Here is a 21,066-nt window from a genome sequence, read left to right on the forward strand (position 1 = left end):
AGAGAGAGCTGAGCGGAGGTGACTGAGAGAGGGAAATGAGCGGAGGTGACCGAGAGAGGGAGCTGAGCGGAGGTGACCGAGAGAGGGAAATGAGCGGAGGTGACTGAGAGAGGGAGCTGAGCGGAGGTGACTGAGAGAGGGAGCTGAGCGGAGGTGACCGAGAGGGGGCTGAGCGGAGGTGACCGAGAGAGGGAGCTGAGCGGAGGTGACTGAGAGGGGGAGCTGAGCGGAGGTGACCGAGAGAGGGGGCTGAGCGGAGGTGACCGAGAGAGGGAGCTGAGCGGAGGTGACTGAGAGGGGGAGCTGAGCGGAGGTGACCGAGAGAGGGAGCTGAGCGGAGGTGACCGAGAGAGGGAGCTGAGCGGAGGTGACCGAGAGAGGGAGCTGAGCGGAGGTGACCGAGAGAGGGAGCTGAGCGGAGGTGACCGAGAGAGGGAACTGAGCGGAGGTGACCGAGAGAGGTAGCTGAGTGGAGGTGACCAAGAGAGGGAGCTGAGTGGAGGTGACCGAGAGGGGGCTGAGCGGAGGTGACCGAGAGAGGGAGCTGAGCGGAGGTGACCGAGAGGGGGCTGGAGCAGAGCTGACCGAGAGAGGGAGCTGAGCGGAGGTGACTGAGAGAGGGAGCTGAGCGGAGGTGACTGAGAGAGGGAGCTGAGCGGAGGTGACTGAGAGAGGGAGATGAGCGGAGGTGACCGAGAGAGAGAGCTGAGCGGAGGTGACTGAGAGGGGGCTGGAGCAGAGGTGACTGAGAGGGAGCTGAGAGGAGGTGACCGAGAGGGGGCTGGAGCAGAGGTGACTGAGAGAGGGTCCGGAGAACATAGCATATATAGTATATATAGCGTATACTGGATGGAGTCTAGAGTACTCAGGCTATCAAACAGTGGGCTAAGAAGAAGAGAGCACTATCTTATAGATATGACGGCCCCCACCCATCTAATGTGTGTGAGGAGGGGTCCCAGAAAGGCTCTGCTGAGGTCAATCACAATAGACAAAACAGAGGTGATCCCACATGAGAGAGAGATTATTTGTAAAGAAGTCCTACTGCCATGCAAAGAGGGAGAGCGTGGAGTGGGGAGAGCGTGGAGGAGAGAGACACTGTCAGGACTCCTAGGACTATATATATATATAATACATAGTGTATGACACTGTCAGGACTGCTAGGACTATATATATCTATAATACATAGTGTATGACACTGTCAGGACTCCTAGGACTATATATATCTATAATACATAGTGTATGACACTGTCAGGACTCCTAGGACTATATATATCTATAATACATAGTGTATGACACTGTCAGGGCTCCTAGGATTATATCTATCTATAATACATAGTGTATGACACTGTCAGGACTCTAGGACTATATATATCTATAATACATAGTGTATGACACTGTCAGGGCTCCCAGGACTATATATATATCTATAATACATAGTGTATGACACTGTCAGGGCTCCCAGGACTATATATATATCTATAATACATAGTGTATGACACTGTCAGGACTCCTAGGACTATACACTCATCGACCACTTTATTAGGTACACCTGTCCAACTGCTCGTTAACACTTAATTTCTAATCAGCCAATCACATGGCGGCAACTCAGTGCATTTCGGCAAGTAGACATGGTCAAGACAATCTCCTGCAGTTCAAACCGAGCATCAGTATGGGGGGGAAGAAAGGTGATTTGAGTGCCTTTGAACGTGGCATGGTTGTTGGTGCCAGAAGGGCTGGTCTGAGTATTTCAGAAACTGCTGATCTACTGGGATTTTCACGCACAACCATCTCTAGGGTTTACAGAGAATGGTCCGAAAAAGAAAAAACATCCAGTGAGCGGCAGTTCTGTGGGGGGCGGAAATGCGTTGTTGATGCCAGAGGTCAGAGGAGAATGGCCGGACTGGTTCCAGCTGATAGAAAGGCAACAGTGACTCAAATAGCCACCCGTTACACCAAGGTAGCCAGAAGAGCATCTCTGAACGCCGCACAGTACGTCCAACTTTGAGGCTACAGATGGGCTACAGCAGCAGAAGACCACACCGGGTGCCACTCCTTTCAGCTAAGAGCAGGAAACTGAGGCTACAATTTGCACAAGCTCATCGAAATTGGACAATTGAAGATTGGAAAAACGTTGCCTGGTCTGATGAGTCTCGATTTCTGCTGCGACATTCGGATGGTAGGGTCAGAATTTGGCGTCAACAACATGAAAGCATGGATCCATCCTGCCTTGTATCGGTAACGGTTCAGGCTGGTGGTGGTGGTGTCATGGTGTGGGGAATATTTTCTTGGCACTCTTTGGGCCCCTTGGTACCAATTGAGCATCGTTGCAACGCCAAAGCCTACCTGAGTATTGTTGCTGACCATGTCCATCCCTTTATGACCACAATGTCCCCAACATCTGATGGCTACTTTCAGCAGGATAATGCAATGCCATGTCATAAAGCTGGAATCATCTCAGACTGGTTTCTTGAACATGACAATGAGTTCACTGTACTCCAATGGCCTCCACAGTCACCAGATCTCAATCCAATAGAGGAGCATCTTTGGGATGTGGTGGAACGGGAGATTCGCATCATGGATGTGCAGCCGACAAATCTGCGACTGCAACTGTGTGATGTCATCATGTCAATATGGAGCAAAATCTCTGAGGAATGCTTCCAGCACCTTGTTGAATCTATGCCACGAAGAATTGAGGCAGTTCTGAAGGCAAAAGGGGGTCCAACCCGTTACTAGCATGGTGTACCTAATAAAGTGGCCGGTGAGTGTATAGTACATAGTGTATGACACTGTCAGGGCTCCTAGGACTATATATATATATATATATCTATAATACATAGTGTATGACACTGTCAGGACTCCTAGGACTATATATCTATAATACATAGTGTATGACACTGTCAGGACTCCTAGGACTATATATATCTATAATACATAGTGTATGACACTGTCAGGACTCCTAGGACTATATATATCTATAATACATAGTGTATGACACTGTCAGGGCTCCTAGGACTATATATATCTATAATACATAGTGTATGACACTGTCAGGACTCCTAGGACTATATATATCTATAATACATAGTGTATGACACTGTCAGGACTCCTAGGACTATATATATCTATAATACATAGTGTATGACACTGTCAGGGCTCCTAGGACTATATATATCTATAATACATAGTGTATGACACTGTCAGGACTCCTAGGACTATATATATCTATAATACATAGTGTATGACACTGTCAGGGCTCCTAGGACTATATATATATCTATAATACATAGTGTATGACACTGTCAGGGCTCCTAGGACTATATATATATCTATAATACATAGTGTATGACACTGTCAGGGCTCCTAGGACTATATATATCTATAATACATAGTGTATGACACTGTCAGGGCTCCTAGGACTATATATATCTATAATACATAGTGTATGACACTGTCAGGACTCCTAGGACTATATATATCTATAATACATAGTGTATGACACTGTCAGGACTCCTAGGACTATATATATCTATAATACATAGTGTATGACACTGTCAGGGCTCCTAGGACTATATATATCTATAATACATAGTGTATGACACTGTCAGGGCTCCTAGGACTATATATATCTATAATACATAGTGTATGACACTGTCAGGGCTCCTAGGACTATATATATATCTATAATACATAGTGTATGACACTGTCAGGGCTCCTAGGACTATATATATATCTATAATACATAGTGTATGACACTGTCAGGGCTCCTAGGACTATATATATCTATAATACATAGTGTATGACACTGTCAGGTCTCCTAGGACTATATATATCTATAATACATAGTGTATGACACTGTCAGGACTCTAGGACTATATATATCTATAATACATAGTGTATGACACTGTCAGGGCTCCCAGGACTATATATATATCTATAATACATAGTGTATGACACTGTCAGGACTCCTAGGACTATATATATCTATAATACATAGTGTATGACACTGTCAGGACTCCTAGGACTATACACTCATCGACCACTTTATTAGGTACACCTGTCCAACTGCTCGTTAACACTTAATTTCTAATCAGCCAATCACATGGCGGCAACTCAGTGCATTTCGGCAAGTAGACATGGTCAAGACAATCTCCTGCAGGTCAAACCGAGCATCAGTATGGGGGGGAAGAAAGGTGATTTGAGTGCCTTTGAACGTGGCATGGTTGTTGGTGCCAGAAGGGCTGGTCTGAGTATTTCAGAAACTGCTGATCTACTGGGATTTTCACGCACAACCATCTCTAGGGTTTACAGAGAATGGTCCGAAAAAGAAAAAACATCCAGTGAGCGGCAGTTCTGTGGGGGGCGGAAATGCGTTGTTGAGGTCAGAGGAGAATGGCCAGACTGGTTCGAGCTGATAGAAAGGCAACAGTGACTCAAATAGCCACCCGTTACACCAAGGTAGCCAGAAGAGCATCTCTGAACGCCGCACAGTACGTCCAACTTTGAGGCTACAGATGGGCTACAGCAGCAGAAGACCACACCGGGTGCCACTCCTTTCAGCTAAGAGCAGGAAACTGAGGCTACAATTTGCACAAGCTCATCGAAATTGGACAATTGAAGATTGGAAAAACGTTGCCTGGTCTGATGAGTCTCGATTTCTGCTGCGACATTCGGATGGTAGGGTCAGAATTTGGCGTCAACAACATGAAAGCATGGATCCATCCTGCCTTGTATCGGTAACGCTTCAGGCTGGTGGTGGTGGTGTCATGGTGTGGGGAATATTTTCTTGGCACTCTTTGGGCCCCTTGGTACCAATTGAGCATCGTTGCAACGCCAAAGCCTACCTGAGTATTGTTGCTGACCATGTCCATCCCTTTATGACCACAATGTCCCCAACATCTGATGGCTACTTTCAGCAGGATAATGCAATGCCATGTCATAAAGCTGGAATCATCTCAGACTGGTTTCTTGAACATGACAATGAGTTCACTGTACTCCAATGGCCTCCACAGTCACCAGATCTCAATCCAATAGAGGAGCATCTTTGGGATGTGGTGGAACGGGAGATTCACATCATGGATGTGCAGCCGACAAATCTGCGACTGCAACTGTGTGATGCCATCATGTCAATATGGACCAAAATCTCTGAGGAATGCTTCCAGCACCTTGTTGAATCTATGCCACGAAGAATTGAGGCAGTTCTGAAGGCAAAAGGGGGTCCAACCCGTTACTAGCATGGTGTACCTAATAAAGTGGCCGGTGAGTGTATAGTACATAGTGTATGACACTGTCAGGGCTCCTAGGACTATATATATATATCTATAACACATAGTGTATGACACTGTCAGGGCTCCTAGGACTATATATATATATATATATATATATATATATATATATATATATATATATATATATATATATAATACATAGTGTATGACACTGTCAGGACTCCTAGGACTATATATATCTATAATACATAGTGTATGACACTGTCAGGGCTCCTAGGACTATATATATATCTATAATACATAGTGTATGACACTGTCAGGGCTCCTAGGACTATATATATCTATAATACATAGTGTATGACACTGTCAGGACTCCTAGGACTATATATATCTATAATACATAGTGTATGACACTGTCAGGGCTCCTAGGACTATATATATATCTATAATACATAGTGTATGACACTGTCAGGGCTCCTAGGACTATATATATATCTATAATACATAGTGTATGACACTGTCAGGGCTCCTAGGACTATATATATCTATAATACATAGTGTATGACACTGTCAGGACTCCTAGGACTATATATATCTATAATACATAGTGTATGACACTGTCAGGGCTCCTAGGACTATATATATATATAGCTATAATACATAGTGTATGACACTGTCAGGGCTCCTAGGACTATATATATCTATAATACATAGTGTATGACACTGTCAGGGCTCCTAGGACTATATATATATCTATAATACATAGTGTATGACACTGTCAGGACTCCTAGGACTATATATATATCTATAGTACATAGTGTATGACAGTGTCAGGGCTCCTAGGACTATATATATATATATCTATAATTCATGGTGTATGACACTGTCAGGGCTCCTAGGACTATATATATCTATAATACATAGTGTATGACACTGTCAGGGCTCCTAGGACTATATATATCTATAATACATAGTGTATGACACTGTCAGGGCTCCTAGGTCTATATATATATATATATATATATATAATCTATAATACATAGTGTATGACACTGTCAGGGCTCCTAGGACTATATATATCTATAATACATAGTGTATGACACTGTCAGGGCTCCTAGGACTATATATATCTATAATACATGGTGTATGACACTGTCAGGGCTCCTAGGACTATATATATCTATAATACATAGTGTATGACACTGTCAGGACTCCTAGGACTATATATATATCTATAGTACATAGTGTATGACAGTGTCAGGGCTCCTAGGACTATATATATATATATATCTATAATACATGGTGTATGACACTGTCAGGGCTCCTAGGACTATATATATCTATAATACATAGTGTATGACACTGTCAGGGCTCCTAGGACTATATATATATCTATAATACATAGTGTATGACACTGTCAGGGCTCCTAGGACTATATATATATCTATAATACATAGTGTATGACACTGTCAGGGCTCCTAGGACTATATATATCTATAATACATAGTGTATGACACTGTCAGGGCTCCTAGGTCTATATATATATATATATATATATATATATATATATATATATATATATATATATATATATATATATACATAGTGTATGACACTGTCAGGGCTCCTAGGACTATATATATATCTATAATACATAGTGTATGACACTGTCAGGGCTCCTAGGACTATATATATATCTATAATACATAGTGTATGACACTGTCAGGGCTCCTAGGACTATATATATCTATAATACATAGTGTATGACACTGTCAGGGCTCCTAGGACTATATATCTATAATACATAGTGTATGACACTGTCAGGGCTCCTACGACTATATATATCTATAATACATAGTGTATGACACTGCCAGGGCTCCTAGGTCTATATATATATATATATATATATATATATATATATATATATATATATATATATATATATATATATACACTCACCGGCCACTTTATTAGGTCCACCATGCTAGTAACGGGTTGGACCCCCTTTTGCCTTCAGAACTGCCTCAATTCTTGGTGGCATAGATACAACAAGGTGCTGGAAGCATTCCTCAGAGATTTTGGTCCATATTGACATGATGGCGGCATCACACAGTTGCAGTCGCAGATTTGTCGGCTGCACATCCATGATGCGAATCTCCCGTTCCACCACATCCCAAAGATGCTCCTCTATTGGATTGAGATCTGGTGACTGTGGAGGCCATTGGAGTACAGTGAACTCATTGTCATGTTCAAGAAACCAGTCTGAGATGATTCCAGCTTTATGACATGGCATTGCATTATCCTGCTGAAAGTAGCCATCAGATGTTGGGGACATTGTGGTCATAAAGGGATGGACATGGTCAGCAACAATACTCAGGTAGGCTTTGGCGTTGCAACGATGCTCAATTGGTACCAAGGGGCCCAAAGAGTGCCAAGAAAATATTCCCCACACCATGACACCACCACCACCAGCCTGAACCGTTACCGATACAAGGCAGGATGGATCCATGCTTTCATGTTGTTGACGCCAAATTCTGACCCTACCATCCGAATGTCGCAGCAGAAATCGAGACTCATCAGACCAGGCAACGTTTTTCCAATCTTCAATTGTCCAATTTCGATGAGCTTGTGCAAATTGTAGCCTCAGTTTCCTGTTCTTAGCTGAAAGGAGTGGCCCCCGGTGTGGTCTTCTGCTGCTGTAGCCCATCTGTAGCCTCAAAGTTGGACGTACTGTGCGGCGTTCAGAGATGCTCTTCTGGCTACCTTGGTGTAACGGGTGGCTATTTGAGTCACTGTTGCCTTTCTATCAGCTCGAACCAGTCTGGCCATTCTCCTCTGACCTCTGGCATCAACAACGCATTTCCGCCCCCCACAGAACTGCCGCTCACTGGATGTTTTTTCTTTTTCGGACCATTCTCTGTAAACCCTAGAGATGGTTGTGCGTGAAAATCCCAGTAGATCAGCAGTTTCTGAAATACTCAGACCAGCCCTTCTGGCACCAACAACCATGCCACGTTCAAAGGCACTCAAATCACCTTTCTTCCCCATACTGATGCTCGGTTTGAACTGCAGGAGATTGTCTTGACCATGTCTACATGCCGAAATGCACTGAGTTGCCGCCATGTGATTGGCTGATTAGAAATTAAGTGTTAACGAGCAGTTGGACAGGTGTACCTAATAAAGTGGCCGGTGAGTGTATATCTTTAATACATAGTGTATGACACTGTCAGGACTCCTAGGACTATATATATCTATAATACATAGTGTATGACACTGCCAGGACTCCTAGGACTATATATATCTATAATACATAGTGTATGACACTGTCAGGGCTCCTAGGACTATATATATCTATAATACATAGTGTATGACACTGTCAGGACTCCTAGGACTATATATATCTATAATACATAGTGTATGACACTGTCAGGGCTCCTAGGACTATATATATATCTATAATACATAGTGTATGACACTGTCAGGGCTCCTAGGACTATATATATCTATAATACATAGTGTATGACACAGCCAGGACTCCTAGGACTATATATATCTATAATACATAGTGTATGACACTGTCAGGGCTCCTAGGACTATATATATATATCTATAATACATAGTGTATGACACTGTCAGGGCTCCTAGGACTATATATATCTATAATACATAGTGTATGACACTGTCAGGACTACTAGGACTATATATATATCTATAATACATAGTGTATGACACTGTCAGGGCTCCTAGGACTATATATATATCTATAATACATAGTGTATGACACTGTCAGGGCTCCTAGGACTATATATATCTATAATACATAGTGTATGACACTGTCAGGACTCCTAGGACTATATATATCTATAATACATAGTGTATGACACTGTCAGGGCTCCTAGGACTATATATATAGCTATAATACATAGTGTCTGTTATAGTGACCTGTATATAGGGGTAGGTATATACCTGTGTGTCGGTGTATGATACACCTGGTGCTTATATCGGTCTTATATAGGGTTTTGAGGCTTTTCCTACAGACTTATTATTGTGGTTGACTAGCGGTGGGAGATAAAGCCCCGACCCCGATCCCTGTATGAGAACAGAGTGGCAGCTGCTCTCCTAGGTGTTCTTCATGGTGCGCTGCCATCAGCTGGTGAATTTCGGTGGATTCCAGGTAGTGACACGGCAGCGAAAGCTCCACCAATAACTGAACAAGATGGGAGTTGTCCTGGACACACATTCCTTTATGGCTGATGACCTGGATGAGGAGATGACATGACCATGACCACCATGTCCTCACTGTGGATGTGGCTCGTCTACAAAGATGATCATGGGGAGAAGGGATAGAATGGTCTCACTCACTTGGTGCTATTTTATACCAAATCTGCTGGTGGTGCCATTTCATGTTCGTACAGAGTGACCTAGTTCCTATAGGTGTGCCGCCACACCGTGCACAATTATCTGTCTGCCATGTACTTGGTATTTATCCTATATAAGAGATGACTACATGTAGCTGCAGTGTCGGCCTCCTGTACCCGCACCTCACCTTGCCATTCATCTTCCCAGGCAAGGTGTTTGGATGTTGGGGCCAATCACAGGATGGAATTGTTACTATCGCCACCCTGTGGTGTCACCCTGACCTTGTTACCAGGTCTTATCTGGAATAGAATCAGTGTCCCCACTTTTTTGAGACTCCTCATGGCTTTGGGATTCCTGTAGGCCCTCCCAGATTTCTCCCTAATTCCCCTAGCAGCAGTATTACACCCCGCCACTACTACCTCCAGCCCACCTGGCTTCCCCTCTACCTTCAGACAACGTAACCTATTCTTATGTTATTGTCTTATAAACAAGAACACTGAACCCTGACTCAACGTTTCTCCTTCACTGCTGTCAGATCTCATGTCCGGCTGAAAACTAGAACATTCATCAGAAACTCAAGTACAATGACCGTGAGGCTAGCGGTGTGGCCTCCAAATCAAAAGCAGTGTTGCTGTTTCCACCCACATTTTTATTGTTAGCATTAGTAATTGCACTGGTAGATGTCATCGCATGAGTACAAGTCTTTCCTCTCCTCCTTTACCTCAGCCCTTGCCCTGTTCTTTTTTTTTTTTTTTTTTTTACGTTACGTTGTATATAATACTGACTGGTAACAATCTGACACTTTATGTACAGTATTATAGCAGAAATGGAAAGCGGTTCTGTGACAACAGCTTGGTATAATCCATCAGTTCTAGATCCACAGAATTCTGACAGTGGGAACCCCGCAGATCAGATTATACTAGAGATATATATATATTCTTGTACATAGGAGGTAGTATTATAGTAGTTATATTCTTGTACATAGGAGGTAGTATTATAGTAGTTATATTCTTGTACATAGGAGGTAGTATTATAGTAGTTATATTCTTGTACATAGGAGTAGTATTATAGTAGTTATATTCTTGTACATAGGAGCAGTATTATAGTAGTTATATTCTTGTATATAGGAGTAGTATTATAGTAGTTATATTCTTGTACATAGGAGGTAGTATTATAGTAGTTATATTCTTGTACATAGGAGGTAGTATTATAGTAGTTATATTCTTGTACATAGGAGGTAGTATTATAGTAGTTATATTCTTGTACATAGGAGTAGTATTATAGTAGTTATATTCTTGTACATAGGAGTAGTATTATAGTAGTTATATTCTTGTACATAGGAGGTAGTATTATAGTAGTTATATTCTTGTACATAGGAGGTAGTATTATAGTAGTTATATTCTTGTACATAGGAGGTAGTATTATAGTAGTTATATTCTTGTACATAGGAGGTAGTATTATAGTAGTTATATTCTTGTACATAGGAGCAGTATTATAGTAGTTATATTCTTGTACATAGGAGTAGTATTATAGTAGTTATATTCTTGTACATAGGAGGTAGTATTATAGTAGTTATATTCTTGTACATGGGAGCAGTATATAGTAGTTATATTCTTGTACATAGAGGGCAGTATTATAGTAGTTATATTCTTGTACATAGGAGCAGTATTATAGTAGTTATATTCTTGTATATAGGAGGTAGTATTATAGTAGTTATATTCTTGTACATAGGAGGTAGTATTATAGTAGTTATATTCTTGTACATAGGAGGTAGTATTATAGTAGTTATATTCTTGTACATAGGAGTAGTATTATAGTAGTTATATTCTTGTACATAGAGGGCAGTATTATAGTAGTTATATTCTTGTACATAGGAGTAGTATTATAGTAGTTATATTCTTGTATATAGGAGGTAGTATTATAGTAGTTATATTCTTGTACATAGGAGTAGTATTATAGTAGTTATATTCTTGTACATAGGAGGTAGTATTATAGTAGTTATATTCTTGTACATAGGAGGTAGTATTATAGTAGTTATATTCTTGTACATAGGAGGTAGTATTATAGTAGTTATATTCTTGTACATAGGAGTAGTATTATAGTAGTTATATTCTTGTACATAGCAGTATTATAGTAGTTATATTCTTGTACGTAGGAGCAGTATTATAGTAGTTATATTCTTGTACATAGGAGCAGTATTATAGTAGTTATATTCTTGTACATAGGAAGTAGTATTATAGTAGTTATATTCTTGTACATAGCAGTATTATAGTAGTTATATTCTTGTACATAGAGGTAGTATTATAGTAGTTATATTCTTGTACATAGGAAGTAGTATTATAGTAGTTATATTCTTGTACATAGCAGTATTATAGTAGTTATATTCTTGTACATAGAGTAGTATTATAGTAGTTATATTCTTGTACATAGGAGTAGTATTATAGTAGTTATATTCTTGTACATAGGAAGTAGTATTATAGTAGTTATATTCTTGTACATAGCAGTATTATAGTAGTTATATTCTTGTACATAGAGGTAGTATTATAGTAGTTATATTCTTGTACATAGCAGTATTATAGTAGTTATATTCTTGTACATAGGAGTAGTATTATAGTAGTTATATTCTTGTACATAGGAGTAGTATTATAGTAGTTATATTCTTGTATATAGGAGTAGTATTATAGTAGTTATATTCTTGTACATAGGAGGTAGTATTATAGTAGTTATATTCTTGTACATAGGAGGTAGTATTATAGTAGTTATATTCTTGTACATAGGAGGTAGTATTATAGTAGTTATATTCTTGTACATAGGAGTAGTATTATAGTAGTTATATTCTTGTACATAGGAGCAGTATTATAGTAGTTATATTCTTGTATATAGGAGCAGTATTATAGTAGTTATATTCTTGTATATAGGAGTAGTATTATAGTAGTTATATTCTGTACATAGGAGGTAGTATTATAGTAGTTATATTCTTGTACATAGGAGGTAGTATTATAGTAGTTATATTCTTGTACATAGGAGTAGTATTATAGTAGTTATATTCTTGTACATAGGAGCAGTATTATAGTAGTTATATTCTTGTATATAGGAGGTAGTATTATAGTAGCTTATATTCTTGTACATAGGAAGTAGTATTATAGTAGTTATATTCTTGTACATAGGAGGTAGTATTATAGTAGTTATATTCTTGTACATAGCAGTATTATAGTAGTTATATTCTTGTACATAGAGGTAGTATTATAGTAGTTATATTCTTGTATATAGGAGGTAGTATTATAGTAGTTATATTCTTGTACATAGGAGGTAGTATTATAGTAGTTATATTCTTGTACATAGGAAGTAGTATTATAGTAGTTATATTCTTGTACATAGGAGGTAGTATTATAGTAGTTATATTCTTGTACATAGGAAGTAGTATTATAGTAGTTATATTCTTGTACATAGCAGTATTATAGTAGTTATATTCTTGTATATAGGAGTAGTATTATAGTAGTTATATTCTTGTACATAGGAGCAGTATTATAGTAGTTATATTCTTGTACATAGGAGTAGTATTATAGTAGTTATATTCTTGTACATAGGAGCAGTATTATAGTAGTTATATTCTTGTACATAGGAGCAGTATTATAGTAGTTATATTCTTGTACATAGGAGGTAGTATTATAGTAGTTATATTCTTGTATATAGGAGTAGTATTATAGTAGTTATATTCTTGTACATAGGAGTAGTATTATAGTAGTTATATTCTTGTACATAGGAGCAGTATTATAGTAGTTATATTCTTGTACATAGGAGTAGTATTATAGTAGTTATATTCTTGTACATAGGAGGTAGTATTATAGTAGTTATATTCTTGTACATAGGAGTAGTATTATAGTAGTTATATTCTTGTACATAGGAGTAGTATTATAGTAGTTATATTCTTGTACATAGGAGTAGTATTATAGTAGTTATATTCTTGTACATAGGAGGTAGTATTATAGTAGTTATATTCTTGTACATAGGAGGTAGTATTATAGTAGTTATATTCTTGTACATAGTAGTATTATAGTAGTTATATTCTTGTACATAGGAGTAGTATTATAGCAGTTATATTCTTGTACATAGGAGGTAGTATTATAGTAGTTATATTCTTGTACATAGTAGTATTATAGTAGTTATATTCTTGTACATAGTAGTATTATAGTAGTTATATTCTTGTATATAGGAGTAGTATTATAGTAGTTATATTCTTGTACATAGGAGTAGTATTATAGTAGTTATATCTGTGTACATAGGAGCAGTATTATAGTAGTTATACTCTTGTACATACAGTCCTATGAAAAAGTTTGGGCACCCCTATTAATCTTAATCATTTTTAGTTCTAAATATTTTGGTGTTTGCAGCAGCCATTTCAGTTTGATATATCTTGTCACGGGATGGTTAGAGTCTATACTATAGGCAATGTGTAATATATATTTCATGTGGAATGTATTCTCTAACCTGTTATATACATCAATGTGTAGTTGGCTGATTGGGGTCTAGTGTGTTAGCACATTGTATGCAAATACCTCTAACTAGTGAGGACCAGTGAGGACAATGGGTGGAGATAATCTGATCAGTGTCTCCAAGAAGATGTTGGATGGTGCATTGTCCATAGTAGACAGGGAGTCTGCTCTCCTTGGTATAGGTGAGGGGGGAAGGATCTGTGACTCAGCCCTTCCCCCCACAGATATAGGTGTAACAGTCTTAGTATATAGTATGTAGCTAGCAGTTAGTATGTGTTAGCCGGCCTGTGCACAGCTCTGTAGAGAGCCAGGATTTAGTTACAGGACCAAGGAACCAAAGCTATCATTGGATTGTGACTTCTGTGGACTTATTGTTATTACGGTTGATGTGACCGCCGCCGGCTACTAACTTTGTGGATTACAATAAATTGCTGTTGTCTCTCGACCTCTTGCGTCCGTGTTGATTCAAAAGACCATCCGGAGGAAGACGTATACCTTTGCTCCGTGACAACTGGTTGGCAGCAGTGGGATCAACAGCGGACAGCGAGATGGACTACAGCAGCCCAGCGATTAATGGAGCCACAACCTCAGAATACAGGAACTGGACTATGGCAAGTCTACAAGTAAGGGCCCGGGAACTAAACCTGAGTTACCAGGGAAGAACGAAAGAGCAACTGATCGAGGCACTGGAGGAGATGACCCTGCAAAGCGACCATGAGGAGGGCTGCCCCCAGGAGACTGGAGAGATACGGGAGTGGCAGGTACAGACCCAAAAGAGCAGATGGGTTGTTTTGTATGAGGAGGAATTGGCAGTGCTGGGGCTAGAAGCAACTGCAGAGCAAAGGAGTAGAGCGTTACAGAGGGCTCAGGAAACGGAGAAGGAGGAACAGAGAATGGCGCATGAAAAGGAAAGAATGGCGCATGAAATGCGAATGGCTGAGATAACTACGCGGAATTATAATCAAACGTCGACCCCCAGCCCAACAGTGAGAGAACCACCATATGTCTCCCATAAACACTTCAAGACCTTTGAGGAAGCGGCTGGGGATGTTGATGGATATTTTCAGGACTTCGAACACCAGTGCCGCCTGATGGAAGTCCCAGAGAAGGATTGGGTCCGGTATCTGGTGGGGCACCTACGAGATGGGGCTGCGGAAGCTCTCAGAGCCATGGACCCTAGTGATCAGCGGGACTATGAGGCCATTAAAAGAGCGGTGCAGAAGTATTATGCAGTCACTCCAGAGACCTACCGAGTTCAGTTCCGCTCTTTGTCTTACAATGGGGGAAGCTCCTTCCACATGTTCGCCCACAAGTTGAAGCAAGCATGCAAGCGCTGGCTAGAAGGAGAGGAGGCTGTCACAGTCGATAAGATCCTCCAAGTCATACTTAAGGAACAGTTTTTTTCCCAGTGCCCCGCTGAGATCCGTGAGTGGGTGCTGGAACGGAACCCAGCCACAGTGGAGCAAGCTGCTTCCCTTGCAGATGAGGGCCTGACCATCAAGCCGCAGTGGAAGAGGTTGTTTGCAGAGGAGCGGAAAACTACCACAGTCCGCCAGACACCCTTCAGCCAGCCACCCACCTTTCGTGCCCGGCCTCAGGATTACAATTCCCCCTCTACCCCTGCCCCAGCCCATCGGCCTCCAGCTATGAACAACCCTGTCCCTAGACAACGACCTGCTGGAAGAACTCTAGAGCGCAGATGTTTTGGGTGCGGGCGGCCTGGACATTTGCAAGCTAGTTGCCCTGTTAACATGGGGGCACAGGCCACCGTGGCATCCCGGCCTATTCACTACCTGGGAACCACCCCTAGGACAGAAAGTTTGGCCCCATTTCCAGATGACTCCATGAATGACCCATCTGTTCCACCTCCAGGGGTCTATGGGATTCAGCCTTCCGCCACACATCCCGCAAACCTTCAGCGGAAGCACTTGCAGGAGGTCCTACTGGATGGCCGAACAGTTGTTGGATTCCGGGACTCGGGAGCTTTCCTAACGGTAGCGGACCCCGAGTGGTTCGACCTGAGGCCCTAGAGGAGGGCCCTGGCCTTTCTATCGAGTTGGCAGGAGGTACTCGGAAACGTATTCTAAAGCTACCGTGGAACTCGACTATGGTTATGGACCAAAACGATGCACAATTGGTGTGATGAGCGGGCTGCCGGCCGATGTTCTGTTAGGCAACGATGTTGGAAATCTACAGTGCCACTTTGTGGGAGCAGTGACCCGAAGCCAAGCTCAGAGAGACGCCAACATGGATCGACCGGATTTTCTGCCAGATGCCAGCCCTTCAACCCTACAACTTTACCATTCAGTACCGCCGAGGGAACCAACACCAGAACGCAGATGGGTTATCCCGGCAGGAGGACATATGAGCTATAGAGACTGATGTGCATTCCCCAATTTACCTGTGTAGGCCAATTGTGTCATGCACATGTTTGAGAGGGGGAGGGGTTGTCACGGGATGGTTAGAGTCTATACTATAGGCAATGTGTAATATATATTTCATGTGGAATGTATTCTCTAACCTGTTATATACATCAATGTGTAGTTGGCTGATTAGGGTCTAGTGTGTTAGCACATTGTATGCAAATCCCTCTAACTAGTGAGGACCAGTGAGGACAATGGGTGGAGATAATCTGATCAGTGTCTCCAAGAAGATGTTGGATGGTGCATTGTCCATAGTAGACAGGGAGTCTGCTCTCCTTGGTATAGGTGAGGGGGGAAGGATCTGTGACTCAGCCCTTCCCACCCACAGATATAGGTGTAACAGTCTTAGTATATAGTTGTAGCTGCAGTTAGTATGTGTTAGCCGGCCTGTGCACAGCTCTGCAGAGAGCCAGGATTTAGTTACAGGACCAAGGAACCAAAGTTATCATTGGATTGTGACTTCTGTGGACTTATTGTTATTACGGTTGATGTGACCGCCGCCGGCTACTAACCTTTGTGGATTACAATAAATTGCTGTTGTCTCCCGACCTCTTGCGTCCGTGTTGATTCAAAAGACCATCCGGAGGAGGCCGTATACCTTTGCTCCGTGACATATCTAATAACTGATGGACACAGTAATATTTCAGGATTGAAATGAGGTTTATTGTACTAACAGAAAATGCGCAATATGCATTAAACCAAAATTTGACTGGTGCAAAAATATGGCACCTCAACAGAAAAGTGACATTAATATTTAGTAGATCCTCCTTTTGCAGAGATAACAGCCTCTAGTCGCTTCCTGTAGCTTTTAATCAGTTCCTGGATCCTGGATAAAGGTATTTTGGACCATTTCTTTCTACAAAACAATTCAAGTTCAGTTCAGTTTGATGGTCGCCGAGCATGGACAGCCCGCTCTCAAATGATCTGAAAACAAAGATTGTTCAACATAGTTGTTCAGGGGAAGGATACAAAACGTTGTCTCAGAGATTTACCTGTCAGTTTCCACTGTGAGGAACATAGTAAGGAGATGGAAGACCACAGGGACAGTTCTTGTTAAGCCCAGAAGTGGCAGGCCAAGAAAAATATCAGAAAGGCAGAGAAGAAGAATGGTGAGAACAGTCAAGGACAATCCACAGACACCTCCAAAGAGCTGCAGCATCATCTTGCTGCAGATGGTGTCACTGTGCATCGGTCAACTATACAGCGCACTTTGCACAAATAGAAGCTGTATGGGAGAGTGATGAGAAAGAAGCCGTTTCTGCACGTACGCCACAAATAGAGTTGCCTGAGGTATGAAAAAGCACATTGGGACAAGGCAGCTTCATTTTGGAAACAAAAATTGAGTTGTTTGGTTATAAAAAAAGGCGTTATGCATGGCGTCCAAAAAAAACAGCATTCCAAGAAAAACACATGCTACCCACTGTAAAATTTGGTGGAGGTTCCATCATGCTTTGGGGCTGTGTGGCCAATGCCGGCATCGGAATCTTGTTAAAGTTGAGGGTCGCATGGATTCCACTCAGTATCAGCAGATTCTTGAGAATAATGTTCAAGAATCAGTGACGAAGTTGAAGTTACGCCGGGGATGGATATTTCAGCAAGACAATGATCCAAAACACCGCTCCAAATCCTCAGGCATTCATGCAGAGGAACAATTACAATGTTCTGGAATGGCCATCCCAGTCCCCAGACCTGAATATCATTGAACATCTGTGGGATGATTTGAAGCGGGCTGTCCATGCTCGGCGACCATCTAACTTAACTGAACTTGAATTGTTTGTCCAAAATACCTTTATCCAGGATCCAGGAACTGATTAAAAGCTACAGGAAGCGACTAGAGGCTGTTATCTTTGCAAAAGGAGGATCTACTAAATATTAATGTCACTTTTCTGTTGAGGTGCCCATACTTTTGCACCGGTCAAATTTTGGTTTAATGCATATTGCACATTTTCTGTTAGTACAGTAAATCTCATTTCAATCCTGAAATATTACTGTGTCCATCAGTTATTAGATATATCAAACTGAAATGGCTGCTGCAAATACCAAAATATTTAGAACTAAAAATGATTAAGATTAATAGGGGTGCCCAAACTTTTTCATAGGACTGTAGGAGTAGTATTATAGTAGTTATATTCTTGTACATAGGAGTAGTATTATAGTAGTTATATTCCTGTACATAGGAGTAGTATTATAGTAGTTATATTCTTGTACATAGTAGTATTATAGTAGTTATATTCTTGTACATAGGAGCAGTATTATAGTAGTTATATTCTTGTACATAGGAGGTAATATTATAGTAGTTATATTCTTGTACATAGGAGTAGTATTATAGTAGATATATTCTTGTACATAGGAGTAGTATTATAGTAGTTATATTCTTGTACATAGGAGTAGTATTATAGTAGTTATATTCTTGTACATAGGAGCAGTATTATAGTAGTTATATTCTTGTACATAGGAGGTAGTATTATAGTAGTTATATTCTTGTACATAGGAGTAGTATTATAGTAGTTATATTCTTGTACATAGGAGTAGTATTATAGTAGTTATATTCTTGTACATAGGAGGTAGTATTATAGTAGTTATATTCTTGTACATAGGGGGCAGTATTATAGTAGTTATATTCTTGTACATAGGAGGTAGTATTATAGTAGTTATATTCTTGTACATAGGAGTAGTATTATAGTAGATATATTCTTGTACATAGGAGTAGTATTATAGTAGTTATATTCTTGTACATAGGAGTAGTATTATAGTAGTTATATTCTTGTACATAGGGGGCAGTATTATAGTAGTTATATTCTTGTACATAGGAGGTAGTATTATAGTAGTTATATTCTTGTATATAGTAGTAGTATTATAGTAGATATATTCTTGTACATAGGAGTAGTATTATAGTAGTTATATTCTTGTATATACGAGTAGTATTATAGTAGTTATATTCTTGTACATAGGAGTAGTATTATAGTAGTTATATTCTTGTACATAGGAGGTAGTATTATAGTAGTTATATTCTTGTACATAGGAGTAGTATTATAGTAGTTATATTCTTGTATATAGGAGTAGTATTATAGTAGTTATATTCTTGTACATAGGAGGTAGTATTATAGTAGTTATATTCTTGTATATAGGAGTAGTATTATAGTAGTTATATTCTTGTACATAGGAGGTAGTATTATAGTAGTTATATTCTTGTACATAGGAGTAGTATTATAGTAGTTATATTCTTGTACATAGGAGTAGTATTATAGTAGTTATATTCTTGTACATAGGAGTAGTATTATAGTAGTTATATTCTTGTATATAAGAGTAGTATTATAGTAGTTATATTCTTGTACATAGGGGGCAGTATTATAGTAGTTATATTCTTGTACATAGGAGTAGTATTATAGTAGTTATATTCTTGTATATAAGAGTAGTATTATAGTAGTTATATTCTTGTACATAGGGGGCAGTATTATAGTAGTTATATTCTTGTACATAGGAGTAGTATTATAGTAGTTATATTCTTGTACATAGGAGTAGTATTATAGTAGTTATATTCTTGTACATAGGGGCAGTATTATAGTAGTTATATTCTTGTACATAGGAGGTAGTATTATAGTAGTTATATTCTTGTACATAGGAGTAGTATTATAGTAGTTATATTCTTGTACATAGGAGTAGTATTATAGTAGTTATATTCTTGTACATAGGAGTAGTATTATAGTAGTTATATTCTTGTACATAGGAGCAGTATTATAGTAGTTATATTCTTGTACATAGGAGTAGTATTATAGTAGTTATATTCTTGTACATAGGAGGTAGTATTATAGTAGTTATATTCTTGTACATAGGGGGCAGTATTATAGTAGTTATATTCTTGTACATAGGAGTAGTATTATAGTAGTTATATTCTTGTACATAGGAGTAGTATTATAGTAGTTATATTCTTGTACATAGGGGCAGTATTATAGTAGTTATATTCTTGTACATAGGAGTAGTATTATAGTAGTTATATTCTTGTACATAGGAGTAGTATTATAGTAGTTATATTCTTGTACATAGGAGTAGTATTATAGTAGTTATATTCTTGTACATAGGAGTAGTATTATAGTAGTTATATTCTTGTACATAGGAGCAGTATTATAGTAGTTATATTCTTGTACATAGGAGTAGTATTATAGTAGTTATATTCTTGTACATAGGAGGTAGTATTATAGTAGTTATATTCTTGTACATTGGGGGCAGTATTACAGTAGTTATAGTCTTGTACATAGGATACACACGTATCACATTGAAAGCTATAGGTATAAAAGCCTCCCATTGAGTTTAATGGGTCGCGCACGTAAGACTGAACCCCTTGAAGTCAGTGGGATTCTGTTTTACTTTGCTCACTATGACTTGTGTTTGTGTCAGAATGAGCGGAGCGTTAGTCCGTGTGAATGTAGCCTTGTATTGTAGTAATATTTAGTCAGTGTTCTTGCCAGTATATGTCTGTTCAGTAATATATAGGATAGTTGTGGCTATATATAGATGTAATTATACGGTATACATACGCCTTCGGTGTCTGCTGTTCCTGTCCTTGCT

At 39.7% G+C, this 21,066-nt stretch overlaps 1 protein-coding gene across 1 annotated transcript in view; it reads right to left on the reverse strand.

Moving 5' to 3' along the window:
- The window catches only part of RGP1 (RGP1 partner of RAB6A GEF complex), a 62,100-nt gene extending 41,045 nt beyond the window's left edge, over nt 1-21,055 (reverse strand). The window contains exon 1 of the mRNA XM_075261398.1: nt 21,036-21,055. The gene's annotated coding sequence lies outside the window, so the exon portion shown is untranslated. The remainder of the gene's footprint in view (nt 1-21,035) is intronic.
- Nucleotides 21,056-21,066: the final 11 nt, after the last annotated feature.

This window comes from Leptodactylus fuscus, unplaced genomic scaffold, assembly GCF_031893055.1.
Source record: "Leptodactylus fuscus isolate aLepFus1 unplaced genomic scaffold, aLepFus1.hap2 HAP2_SCAFFOLD_124, whole genome shotgun sequence".
NCBI classification, from domain to species: domain Eukaryota; kingdom Metazoa; phylum Chordata; class Amphibia; order Anura; family Leptodactylidae; genus Leptodactylus; species Leptodactylus fuscus.